Genomic DNA, 14,344 nt, shown 5'->3' with positions numbered 1-14,344 from the left:
ATTGTCATTAAACTTTTAGCAGTGGAGTTGGCCATTTCTAAGTACAGGATAAAGTACCTGATTTAGGGGTTGCTTATAGAAATATCACAACCCCTGCCAAACTCCGGATGGGACTGGTATTCTGGCTACCAGCTAGCTCAGTTAGTTGGACTCCGGTGTAATATAGGAGGTGTCATATAGGAAGTATGTGTTGCGTCATGGCTTGAGCACTATCATTGTTTTTAAGCTAAAACTCAAAGCATGGTTACGAAATGCTTGAAAGGGGAGGGTACCAGAATGAGAAACAATCATCTTGCTTTTTAGGGAACCAGCTTGCGTGTCATAGGAGGAAATTCCTGATAAGTATCAAAATAGCTAAATGGAAATACAAACAAAATTATATACTAGCCAAAATTGTGGTACTGCGCAATTAAAATTTAGAAAGCCGAATAAAATACTCAATGGATACTATAATATCTATATTAAAATATATTTATGAAGTTAAAAAATAAAACTGTCTTATTTCTAATGCTTTTCATTAGCAACTAAAGCATCTATTTGCGAGGGCACGTTGATCCTAAGCCATAGGTTTGCTGAGCCATGATCTACGCCGACATTTCCAAATTTACTCAAACAGTCCATTCCAATAATTAATGCATATGGGCAGTCACTTGAAACCAAAATTGTCCCAATGGTTTCGATTACATCTTCAACATGTAGTTTACGGTATGCTTGACCTATGTCTTTTTCTGCATGGTTGCTCACGAATCTAATTGATCTAGAGCTACATTTCAACGTTTTATCCAAGGTTAATTGCTTACAGAGTTCATGACTCATCGCGCTGGTCTGAGCGCTACTGTCTATCAAAGCATTGGTCTTTGTTCTATTTATGCATACTATTGCTAGTGACACGTGCGCAAGATCAGCAGCTAGCACGGCTATATCATGTATTGTGAGGGTTCTATAACTTGACTTCTGCACAACAAAATCTGCATATGTGACAATCACCAATTTTACAATTTTGCAGTGGAAAGCACTGGTGCGGTAATGTACTAAATTTCTTTTGTACAAGTCAAAGTTCAGCTCATATGGTTTGTGTACAGCGCCAACATCAGGAAGTATGCAAACAGGAATTTCAGGAAATTTAAATCCGGCTATAGCGTGATCCGGTCTGCATAGCATAGGTTTCTGACCACTTGTTACACCACATGACACAAACAATATCAAAAGTGTGAGTAGTGTTCGCGCATCAGTGATTTGGTTGTAAAATCTAGGAAACGCTCTACGCCTGTCAACAATAGTTGATTTATTGCTTATAGGGTCAGTCAGTGTGATGGCATTCTTAGAGTTAATCTGTGCACAAATACTGTCAGTCTCAGCTGGCTCAATGTCACTGTCTATATCAAATGAGTAGATGCACAAATCATCGGAGTTGTCACTATTCTCTTCCACAGCAAAATCAACTACTTCGACAAAAGAATTGCAATCAAATACTGCACAATTGTCTAAAGCCATATTGTCATTCGGGGGTCGTCTGGCAGGTGGTTTAGTCTGAGTAGGGTATGCTTGGCGGTCATGGTGTGGGGTCGGCCCCCTTTGTTGCTGCGGGGATGGTGGCGGCGAATACATCGGAATGTCGTAGTATTGGTTTGAATTTTGCCAACCATTGTTCAAAACGGGAAAATGATCGGGTGGTTTGTGGTTGTGCACAAATGGTTCTTCCGGCCCATGTTGGAAAACGTTATATGGGGGCCGTGTTGCAGCACCTGTATGACGCGACGCCAAACCAAATTTTTGCAGATGTTCATATGAATCGTATGGGTTATTTTGACCTTTGAACCCCTTTTCAGATTTCTCAAAATTTCGGTTTTGAGGTGGCATGTCAAACCCCATAGTTTCGGCAGCTTTACTTTTGCCACTGCCCAGTCTATTAATTGCTTGTTGACCAGTCTCTACAGAACATGCCATTTTCACTAGCTTTTCTATTGAACTTTCTGAAACTGTAAGCATATTTTCTCTAATGCAATCACATAAATTAAGCTTAAAATGTAATGATACAAATGGGTCGGAAAGGCGTGCTCCACTATTGGCCACCACCTGCCGAAACCTCCGGTAATAATCCTTAACGGGCTCACCCTGTTTCTGGTGAGTTACCGATACCTCCAGTGCAGCTTGATCAGAGCCACGACTAGCATCTAGTTTAGTCCTAAGTCTTATACACAGTCCACTAAACTCTATCGACTTATCATCGCTAATGATCTCGTCATAGTATGTCTTGGGAATACCCTGTAGGTAAAATCCCAGCACAGCCGTTTTGCTGCTATTTGGCACTGAATTGAAACTACAACTTGTTTCAAATTTGCACAGAAATTCATGCCATGTCAATTCGGTGGAATCACCATTAAAACACTTTAATGAAAATTTTAGCCAGTCTTTTGGATTCGAATTAAAACAGTTTTCAGAAATAAATGACTTACCTTCTGCATCGTCTGCTTCATTGGATAAATCCCTTAAGGTCGAAGCTCTGCCGAGAGTTGTTTTGGCATCAGAGCCTGCGAGTAGCCTCAGCTTGTTGTTGATGGTGATTGAACTTTCTTGTATAGTGTCACTTAACCGAGTTACCATATCTCCAAAATTCCTCTCAAGTCGTTTTAGAGTTTCACTGACTTCCTCGCGTATTTTATCTATACTCCGCTCTTGCTGGATAAACAACTTTTTTTCCAATTCCTCAAATCTTTCATTAGTTCCTTGTTTAAATGTTTCCAAGCTATTCAAAATATCTTCAGTAGTAGGAGCAGACATTATTTTAATACAATTGTTAAGAAAAAATTTCACTATTAAAATTGAAATTTTCTGCCAACTATCCGGTTCGCGGGACCATTGTAATGACCCTCTGTTTAAAAGGATTATTAACTATAAGTGCTAGATTGGTGGTTCAAGTAGTTGGTTTATGGTTTGCGAATTTAGAGGACTGTATTTCAGGTGTAGATTTTAGGTCAAGAATTAGACTGGTTTGCTTTAGCTGAAAACTTAAAAACAGATATTTATTAAAAATTCAAACTTTCAATTGCAAAAACATAAAATATATGAAGGCTAATCAAGTCAATGGCTGATACTAATTGCGCAAGTCTAAAAATATAAAGAGTGATACAAGAGCAGAGTGATACGTAGAGCGTGAGTAAAATATGGAATTCGAATTGTTTCTGATCTACGCAGGCTTATATATGTTTGCCTAATCAGTCAGGCAATCATCACATCCGTAGATCACAGACGATTGGGCGCTGCAAAGCTTCCTAGGAAGTAAGCGAGTAAGTACAAAGAAGCAGATAACAATTATGCTAAGCAATAAAATAGCAGGTGCTAGGAAGTTGGAATAACAAATCGGCGTGTCAGGCTACCAAGAGTCCAGAAAGCTGTTTCCTAATTATATCAAAAATGGTTAAATAAAAGGGGATGAGTAGTTCCGTAAGAGGTGTATAATGCTCTTACGACAGGATGCATAAATACTAATATAGAAGTTGTTTAACATGATGAGTTCCTTTGTTTCACAATGACAGGTATTCATGGGCTGTGTAACTAAAGATTACAAATGCTGGGCGCTTCACACAGGAAAGCAAAAGGGTAGGAGAAGTAGGGTAAAAAAGGTGATAATCAGTATTCAGCTCAAGATGTACAATTAAACATGCTTTGTTTATTTCTACTTTGCTGTTAAGTAATTTCACTAATGATTTTGTTACTAATGTTTAAATATTCTGTCTGATCAGCTCAAACATTTGATCTAATGATAATAACTATTTGAGTATTAGACTAGAAGTTCATTGATACTATTTGTTGCTCATACTTACTAAAGATATAATATATCTTTAGTTAACTTATAAATAATATATAAACAATAAAACAATATAAACAATATATAAACAATAACTTATATGTTATTGCAAAATAGAATAACAATATTTTTATTATTCTATTTTGCAATAACATATAAGTTTCCTTAGTCGAAAGTTGCCTACACAGTCCCTGTTTTTTGCAGTTAGAGCAGACATGTTCTCACTATAAGTAAATAATTGATTTCTTTATTGACTTGTTCAATAAGCTCTTATGTTGTAATGCTGAGGGCTAGTACCATTAGTACTATTACTAGATTAGTATACTCCAAGGTTTCTAGCAGTTTGACAACGAGAACCAAAATAAAGTTCATTAAAACTGAGCTAGTACAGCTTTACACATTTAAGGTCAGAGTTTGTTATTCTTACAATTGGAGAAAGTTACAATTGAATCGTAAGCTTTATCCAGATTTAACCAGTTTGCAATTTTTGTAACTTTGTAAGCCCTTGTGAGGTTTGCGTTTCAAATTGGCTCTCATCATTTTCTTACCAAAATTATTACTATTATATTGTTATGCTACTTTGTTTGTGCTTTTTTACTTAGAAGGTATTTGATGAGTTACTGCCTATGATTTGTATCTCTTCTATATGTCTTCAATTTGTCATTTGTATATTGTTTGCAATCAGTCAATTTTTGGTTTAAGGCATTCGTAATATACAAGTTTATCCATAATCCTACTTAAATTTTTAGCCAGTATTTGCCTCTCTCCTAAAAAACAGTTTGTGGCATGTTTGCACCCAAAGTTTTTTGACTTGTTACAACTTTATTTGTTAAAAAAAAAGATTTTGGCAAAATACAAAACTATTCATGGCAAGTTATACAAACAATAAAAGATATTTGAAGTAAGTTAGTTTAATCTAGTGTAAGTGAAAGTAAACTATTCTGTAAATATCGCTGTATTTATTGTTCATTCATTCTTCGTATTCTGTATGAATGACTGTGTTCTTGGCAATGGTGCTTGAGCTCTATCTCAACCTCATCAAGTATTTGAATGTAAAAGAAAAAATGACAAATGATAACAAAATTAGGTAAATCTCAAGCAAATATGGACAAGATTATACAGTGTGTTGTTGGTTTTGACTAAGTTTAGAGTTAGCATTTCTCCATTCACTACTATAAAATAGATACATGGTCTGGTCTTCTAATTACATCATGCCTAATGAAACAAGCTTTTATCTGGTTACTTATTCAAATAAACAAATACTCAGGATTGCTGGATAATCAAAGTTTTGTGTGAGAAGACAACTGTCAGTTTTCTGTACTGCCAACCAAAATACATACACCGAGTGTATTAACAACATAAATTTATATTTGTCCAATATATGTATGAATATGTAGGCTTAAAGTCAAAGTGTTCGCAAAAGAAAACAATCATGCAGAGAGACTGCACTAGGCTCTGGAGGGTCGTTGTTAGCAGGCTCCATATATAACGTTAGGACCTTTTTCTTATTACTGCGTTTGATCTTCTCATCGTTCTGCAGCTTTCTGTGTCAAACAAGCTTACCAGTGATCAAATTTTCTACTGCAATAATGAGACTCAGCCAGGCTGTGACATTGGTCACATGATCAGCCTTGCTAGCCTTGGTAACGGTGCTCTGCAATTACACTCTTTTCCAGTAGAGGCTTTGGGGACTGCCCACTCAGTGCTGGTAGACGAAAGTAGCTGTGACAAAAGTCGGTGCTGTCTGGCTCCGTAATGAAGGTGCTGAACTTCTGACTCAGCAAAGATACAGTTGTTTTCCCTCAGTCGACAAGTTTAAATCAGGCTAGCTGTTCGGAGAGCCATAACCTGCCAGTGTCGGCTGTCCTCAAATAGCTGGCAAGCCCTTTTTCTTCCAGCTGGACATATAAAGGTTCGTCAACGAAGGGGGCTCTGAGGAGGCAAGCCAGTCACCTGGCCGCTGTACTGCCCTGAGCTATCAAACTGCCCTATCTTGATCTTTGTAAATTGTTCAGCACAAACACAAACACGCTTTGGTAGAGCCTGGCATCATTATTAGCAGTATTTCAATTATTTTTTCCGATTTATTATGGTGAGATATCAAACAATCTTTACTAGGACACTTTTTCTTGTGAAATTTCAAAATCAAAGGAGTTATTTTACTTAGAGTGTTTTGATTGCCTAAATTGACAATTTAATGTGCTGACACTAGGCAATCAAACCGCCCTATCAGGACAGATAGGGCGTTTTGATTGCTTTATTGAATTGGTTTCTCCTTGTTAGCTTGCCACAATGCCATGTGCTATGATTGGATTATCAAAAAATTACAAGATTCAATCACAATATTAATCTGCAACTAGTCAGCAAAAGAATAGATGTTGCAAGTCTTATTACTCATCCAACCAACACAGGGATTAAAGTCCTGTGATAGCCATCCTTCAGCTCAAAAGTTATGACATGATCAATAATATGTCTCATTCAAAACTGATGTTATGAATTGAAATGAGCAAATAAAATAGTAGTTTTAATATGATCAAACGCTTTCATTGAATATAATTTAAAACAGACAATTGAGTGCAATAATGTCAGTATTTTAAGAAAGCAAAACCTTTCTATGGACGTGTAATTAAAACAAGTTTCTAATTAAATCTCAGAGTCAGATTTTCGACTCTAGACTTATGTCACTTAGAGACCGTCTTGTCATAATAAATATTTTATGATAACAAATATAGCAATATGATTGAGCATTTAGAAGTGCACTAGTTTGTTAAAGCTGCCTTAGAAACAACATAATATATCTGCTTCAGTTTTGCTTCTCTTTGTTTATATACTATGTGGTCACATAATGCTGCTCATCATGCCCAACTTTGTGTATGTTCAGGTCGATAGGACATTTTGATTGCAACTTTATGTGTGGTAAATGTGGATAGGGCGTTTTGCACATAGTGAAAAGTGCTATTTCTGGTAGTCTCAGAAGTATGAGATTTTGGGACATGTTAGATCTCAACCTAACTTACATATAAGCACAAAAAGTGAATTGGAAAAACACGGTCAGATAGGGCGTTTTGCTTGCTTAGGGCAGTGTAGATAATTGTCTTCCTTGGTTCTTTTTTGGCTTCATCAAATATGGCTTCAGTTGGTTTTGTGCAAGCTTTTTCTTGGAAGACAGGTTGGCAGCTCAGGGCTTGAAAGATCCAGGCAGATTTGGTTGTACAACAGCAAACTGGGTCCCGCAAATCGGCTCAGATTTCGGGGTTGTTCTATTTGGTCAAGCTGGGTTTTGGTCGACTAACCACAGTTGATTGGACCACCGGCTCTGTAGGGTGGTCCGGTTAGCCACAGTCAGTGTGGAAGTGCATGGTTTTATTGCAAGGTTAATCGGCCAGCTTCTAGCCCATAGGAAGGGTTTTCAGATAGCTCGGTCGACTAAGTAGACCACTCTACTGCACTCGACGTTTGCGTGTGTTCTTCGGTGTGACGAGAAATGGTCATGAGAGACATGTTGATGTTGGCAAGGGCACCATAAATGGCTATAAGTGCTGGACAATGTGCTTACAGTTTTTGCAAATACTTGTGACAACACTGCACAAGCTGCAAGTGCCATGCTTTCGTAAGGCCTAGTTCACCTGATCCCACATTTTGCCACTGTTGTAGTGCTTGATGGGAACGATGCTTTTCCTCGGCTCGGCGAGTCTTTTCCAATCAGATGCGCAGCTTTGACAATGATTTCTGACCAAGGGCTAGCAAATGAACAAGCTCAGTCTCTGATAAACAAGAGATCCAAGTTGGCTCGGCCATCTCAGCTCTCTATTTTCTCTACCCAAGTCAAGGTGCTTGTAAGTTTTAAAGAATATATCTGATGGCTGGATACTCGGCATCACTTTGAAGGGTGAATTTCAAGCAGGTATCGATTGGTTGATTACAAGCAGAGTGCTGACCACGTGTAAGTCAATCTAAGCATTTTTGTGTAAAAAGATTTGCCCAGAGAGGCTTTAGTTTATTAACCACAAGTATATATATATATATATATTTGCGCAATATAAAAAAATTGTTTCCTCACCCCGGTTAACCCGTATGGGTGGTAGTTTCTGCTCTAACTCGGGTCTCCTACTAGATACCTGGGAGTTTGAGCACTCGCCTCAAGATCTTAGCTGTTCCCAATAGCGCACTTTCCTGCAACTCACCTGAGTTGATTGCTGTTGGTATTTGGACAAGCCACATTTTATGCGCCAGTGTTATTGCGCCCAGTGCTCCAATGACTACTGGGATTACAGTTGTTCTTACATCCCAGCACTTTTCAATCTCTTCTCCAAGAGGGAGATATTTCTCTACCTTTTCTTTTTCTTTGCTGGCTATATTGTAGTCATTGGGTACTGCTATATCTACTATAGTAGCCATCTTGTTCTCCTTGTCCACCACCACTATATCTGGTTGGTTTGCCAGGACATACTTGTCAGTCCGGATGTAGAAGTCCCAATGATCTTAGCGCAGTCATTTTCATCGACCTTACCAGAAGCTTCCCACCAGTGTTGTGGTTTATTAAGGCCATACTCGTCACATAAACTTCTATACACAACACCTGCGACATGATTATGCCGCTCGGTGTATGCGTTTCCTGCTAGCTGCCTGCATCCACTGATGATGTGTTGGATGGTCTCAGGTGCATCTTTGCACAGTCTGCATCTAGGATCATCTCTAGTGTGATAGATTTTTGTTTGAAGTTGCCTTGTTGGGAGCAATTGCTCCTGGGCTGCCATGATTAGCGACTCTGTATCGGCCGTTAGGTTTCCTTTGTTCAGCCACATATATGTCTGGTGTAGATCGCAAACCTTAAATATTTGTCGGTGGTAAGCACCATGAAGAGGTTTTGTGTGCCAGTCAATTTCTTCATCATCAGGGCGAAGGTCCATTGTAAGAGAAGCCAATTGAAATTCAGCTAGCAACATATCTGAAGTGGCCATGGAGGCTGCATAGGCATTGATGCTTTGCTCTCCCACTTTCACTGTCTGCTGTACACTTTTGAGTTCCCTACCGCCATCTTTCCTATCAAGGAACAATCTAGTAGTATCAGATTTTGGGTGGAATGCTCCATGCATGGTCAGCAGTTTACGAGTTGCTATATCTGTTTCCTTGATGGCTTCCTCAGTCCACTTTATTATGCCTGCTGGATATCTTATTACTGGCAGTGCGTAGGTTTTTATTGCCATGACTTGGTTCTTGGCATTGAGCTGGCTTCGTAGGACCTGCCCGCCAAAGGCGTTTCTTGTATTCAGTAATGGCTTTGTGACGTACCTCAGCTTTGTGGTTGATGTTGCTTAGCATAATCCCCAAGTACTTGTATTCTTCTTCTATATCTTTGATGGTACCATTTGGCATTCTTAGGCCATCCATGAGCATAGAATGGTCTTTCTTAAGAATTAGCCTTCAACATTTCTCAATACCGAAAGTCATTCCGATGTCCTTGCTGTATACCTGAGTGAAGTGTATTAGTGAACCAATATCCCTTTTTTTGTTAGCGTACAATTTGGTGTCATCTATGTATAAGAATTGCTTTATCTTAGTGCCACTCTTCAACTGGTACCCATATTGAGTCTTCTCCAGCACATTGCTTAGAGGGTTTAGGCATATGCAGAAGAGCACCGTTGATATGGAGTCACCTTGATAGATGCCTCGCTTAACTTTTACACTCGCCAGCTTTTTGCCACTAGCCTCCAGGTCCATCTTCCATTTGGTCATTGACATCTTGATGAATGCCACAAGAGCAGGGTGAACATTGTACATACTGAAGCACTCAAGTATCCAACTATGGGGAATTGAGTCATAGGCCTTTTTGTAGTTGAACCAAGCCATGGCAAGATAGGTATGCCTTCTCCTGCTGTCTTGACAGACCCTCCGATCCACCAGTAACTGATGTTTGGCTCCTTGGGTGTTGCACCAATTTCTTTCTGAGCACTGGTCATATAGTGACTTATGTGCTCTTCCAGTTTGTCTGCAACTATTCCTGAGAGCAGTTTCCAGGTGGTGGGCAATCACATTATTGGTCGATAGTTCTTGGGAATCGGTCCCTGCTTTGCATCTTTTATTAGCAGTACAGTTCATCCTTTGGTCAGCCATTCCGAATGGTCACCTTCCTCTATTAGGCGTTCCATCTGCTAAGCCATTCTAGTGTGAAGTGATGTAAATCTCTTCAACCAGAAAGCTTGAATCATGTCATGGCCAGGTGCTGCCCAGTTCTTCATACGCTGCACTCTGCACTTGATTTCCACTTCGCTGATGGTGAGTCCTTGCTGAGCCACAGTGTGTTGGTGGCTCTCTTTAAGCCTCTTCTGCCAAATTGCAGTGGTGTTATGAGTAGTCTCTTTTTCTCAGATGTCCTTCCAGAACTTTGAGGTGCTGGATTGGGGAGATATACAGGACAGATAGCGCAGTTGGTAAGGTATCGAGACAGTGATCATTAGGTCCTCGGTTCAAACCCCAACAACTGCACCCTTCTGGTGGTCCTTAGACAAGACCCTTGCTTGTATAATGTCTACAACCTCTATGATGAGTGCAATAACCAAAGCCATGCCGGCTCGGACCTAGCCCGGTCAAACAAGGTCCGCGCTGCCTGTAGCTGAACTAGGACAAGGCAGTGAAACATGGGCTACTGCTTCAAAACAAATGAAATAGACTCGGACCTCATGCAGTACTACTTTATGAGTGAAACTCAAAAGTGGGCTATATGGGAAGGATGCGTCAACTGTGGATAAACATGCGCCCTGAATTGCCACTAACCGCTAAGCAACTTGTAGCTCAGATGAGTAATATAATCAAGCGGCACCTCATATCAGAACTTGAGGTAGATGAAATTAAGGAACAGTTCACCCAAGTAACCTCAATCAACGATGAGTGCATATCAACACACACCGTCACACATACACAACCTTGTGTTGACTCACAAGTTGAAGAAGACATGCACTTTGACCTTGACCCAAGGGTAAAGGAGCTTGCGGAAAATATCATCAACAAGATGCCAGCTGCTAATGATTATGGAAGCAGGGTAACCCTACAGAGAGTTAGCAAGACCATACTCAAGAAGCTGTTAGAAGACATTACCTTGGCACTGAAGTCGATCTCAACTAGATCGATCAGTAAGACTAATGCCTTAATCTACAGTACGGCAACCGTCATCTTGGAGGAGATGGGTATTAAGCCACTGTCATCAAGGCTTCAAGCCTCTCCATTTTGGCAGCTGGCAAATTTATAAGCCTCTTGACTTGGGTAGAGGAAATAGAGAGAGAGCTGAGTTGGCTGAGCCAACTTGGATCCCTTGTTTACCAGAGACTGAACTCGTTCATTTGTTAGCCCTTAGTCAGAAATCACTGTCTAAGCTGCGCATCTGATTGGAAAAGACCCGCCGAGCTGAGGAAAGGCTTCGTTCCCATTAAGCACTACGACAGTGGCGAAATGTGGTATCAGGTGAACTAGGCCTTACGGAAGCCCGGCATTCGCAGCTTGTGCAGTGTTGTCACCAGTATTCACAAAAACTGTAAGCGCATTGTTCAGCACTTATAGCCATCTGTGTGTGCCCCTGCCAATATCAAAATGTCCCTCATGACCATTTCACGTCACACCGGAGAGCACATGCAAACGTCGAGGGCAGAAGTGTGGTTTACTTAGTCAACCGAGCTAGCTGAAAACCCTTCCTATAGGCTAGAGGCTGGCCGATTAACCTTGCAATAAAATAATGCACTCCCACACTGACTGTGGCCATCCGCACCACCCTACAGAGCCGGTGGTCCAATCAACTGTGGTGAGGCGACCAAAACCCAGTTTGATTAAATAGCACAACCCCGAAATTTAAGCCGATTTGCGGGACCCAGGTTGCTGTTGTATATATTGTATATATATATATATATATATATATATATATATATATATATATATATATATATGTATGTATATATATATATATATATATATATTTATATACATATATATATATAGAGAGATATGGATACATTAGGTTAATGTGTGTGCAACAGAGCAATCACGTTGAAAGACTGAGCAAGCTCTGCCGGGTCGATGTTAGCAGTCTCTGTATAAATTGACAGGCCGCGTGTGTTCCTTATCGCTGTGTTTTATTTTCTTTTTAGTTCCACAGCTCTGCATGTTGAGCCAAGTGAAATATCAAGTATCATTATCACAGTAGGAGAGTAATCAGCGTCTGAGTCTTCTTCTGTTAAAATGAGACTCGGCCCAGCTGCAAAGTCGGCTACACAATTTGCCTTACCGGCCCTGGTCACTGCGCTCCATCGTTGCACATTACTATATACAATTCTTGTGTTAACTTTGTACCCCTTTTATTTAGTTGATAAAACAATGACGGCTTTAGTAAAATATTGATAGATTATTACTATAGCGTATGTATTATAAGCTTATATAACCATTCCTAAGCATTCAATATTCTTAGCTTTGACGCTGTTCATCATCTCTCACACAACACAAGTACAACTCCGATGAAGTTACACTGTACTCTTTTGTATTTTTGCTGCTGCATCTAGTAGCATAACAACAAGTTGTCAATAATGGCTAGTGTTATCTACTGTTTGTTTAGACTGAGTGGTACGGTACATAGAAACCTTATCACGCACCTTACAAAGGTATAATTTCTCCACTAGCCTGTAGGAAATATACTTTCTTCCTCGTTACTTAACTGCTGCTCATTTTTTGGTTAACTAGCAGAGGATGCAGTTAGTAGAACCATGAATAAACTAATATTGGTTTTACTAGTTGTTCTCACCATCTTTGTAGGAGCACAGTCTATGTCTGATGGTAAGTATTTAGCATTCACTTCTAGGCCTACTGAATAACTGCTAAATTTAGTCAAAGTTTGAGTTGAAACAAACTTACTGATTAAGGTTTCATGGTTTGTAGCAAAATTTTACCGTTTCAGATTAGCACAAGTAAATTTGTGTATTTTTTGCCTTTGTACCAATACCTATGCAGTTGGTCATGGAGAAAACCTGCATTGTTGCCTTGGCAGTTGGTTCAATAATGACTACGTGTTTTCTTGCTATCCCCAATGGCTTTTTTTCCGACATTGAAAGCTGGGCTATGATATTGAATCCTTTAAATGACTGTTTACACCTACTGAGCATATTTTAAACAAACATAATGTACCCAATTCTCAAATATATTACATATAGATATCAATGAAAGAATATGTTTCGATACTGGTTTCTGATACACAAACCTTTCATCATACATACATAGATAAGTATTTAGCTAAGAGTATAACACTGATTGAGGAATTTTTGTGCACTAACTACATGTAGATATGTAAGTACGTAGCCAGGAGTGAAGCGCATGATTTTAAGCCTTTGTGAACATACATAGAAGTATATAATTCACAGAACAGGTCACTCCATGGATACAAACTTCTTGCAACATTTTCATTTAGTAGAGCTATTATCGCTTATCAATGATTAATGCCATCAACTTTATGTACATAACATTTGACTAGTATTCTGTGTTATGAACTGATAAATTTAAACCTTGTGCTATACACTCTTTCTTACATGATGTTCCATTGCAAGAGTAATAAAACTTATCTTATGAATCTAATGGTTGAGAGTAAGACTAACTCAACATGTACTTCGCAATACTTAGCATTTACTTCTCACTCCAAATTCTGAATCACTCAGTCGCTGTAAAAAACAATTATTATGTTTCTATAATCTTATGAATATATTCATTTGTTAATACTTTTACTTGGTCTGCAGGTAACTTGGCACTAAACAAGCATGCCAGACAAAGCAGTAACTACTCTGATAGTGAGTACTTTGCCAAAAAAGCTGTTGATGGAAACACAAATGGATCTGACTTCTCTTGCACTGAAGTAAAGGCTAACCAATGGTGGATGGTAGACTTAGGCGGGAAGTATGAAGTTACCAACATTGAGCTATACAACAGAAATATGGGTAGAGTGCTTATGAATAAACTCTTTTTATTAAAGTTCTCAAGATATATTTTGACTTAGCTTTAAGAGAATTATGAACAAACTCTTTTTGTTAATTCTTTAACATGTAACATTGTTGAGCTTATAAGCTAACTTCTTATAATTCTATGATAAGCTGCAAGTAACTGACTCTATATTATCTCTTTAGATCGGTCTCGTCTACAAAAAGTTTACATTCTCACATCAAATGATTCCTCACCTTCCGACCCTGATCCAAATTCAGTTAAATGGACAGTTAGGTACTACCATGATCAACCATATGGAGCAGTTGGTAACATCATATTAGAAGAAGGAATTTTTGTAAAGCATGTGGCTGTGTTCAGTGCTCATGATGAAGGAGTCTCACTTGCAGAGGTCAAGGTCTATGCCTACCGTGAGTGAATTTTAGAGTTTTTTTTAAGGCAATGTTTTATTACTGAAAAATCTAAACATATAAATCTCAGTTTGTCATATGTCTGTTGTCATTCGTCATTTCCTGTCTGTCCAGCTATACTCATAGCCATTAAAATCTAAAAATAAAACGTTTGCTCTGAGCT

Source organism: Watersipora subatra, chromosome 7 (assembly GCF_963576615.1).
Source record: "Watersipora subatra chromosome 7, tzWatSuba1.1, whole genome shotgun sequence".
In the NCBI taxonomy this organism is placed as follows: Eukaryota; Metazoa; Bryozoa; class Gymnolaemata; order Cheilostomatida; family Watersiporidae; genus Watersipora; species Watersipora subatra.
The sequence above is the reverse complement of the archived record's forward strand: the minus strand, read 5'-3'. Positions refer to the sequence as shown.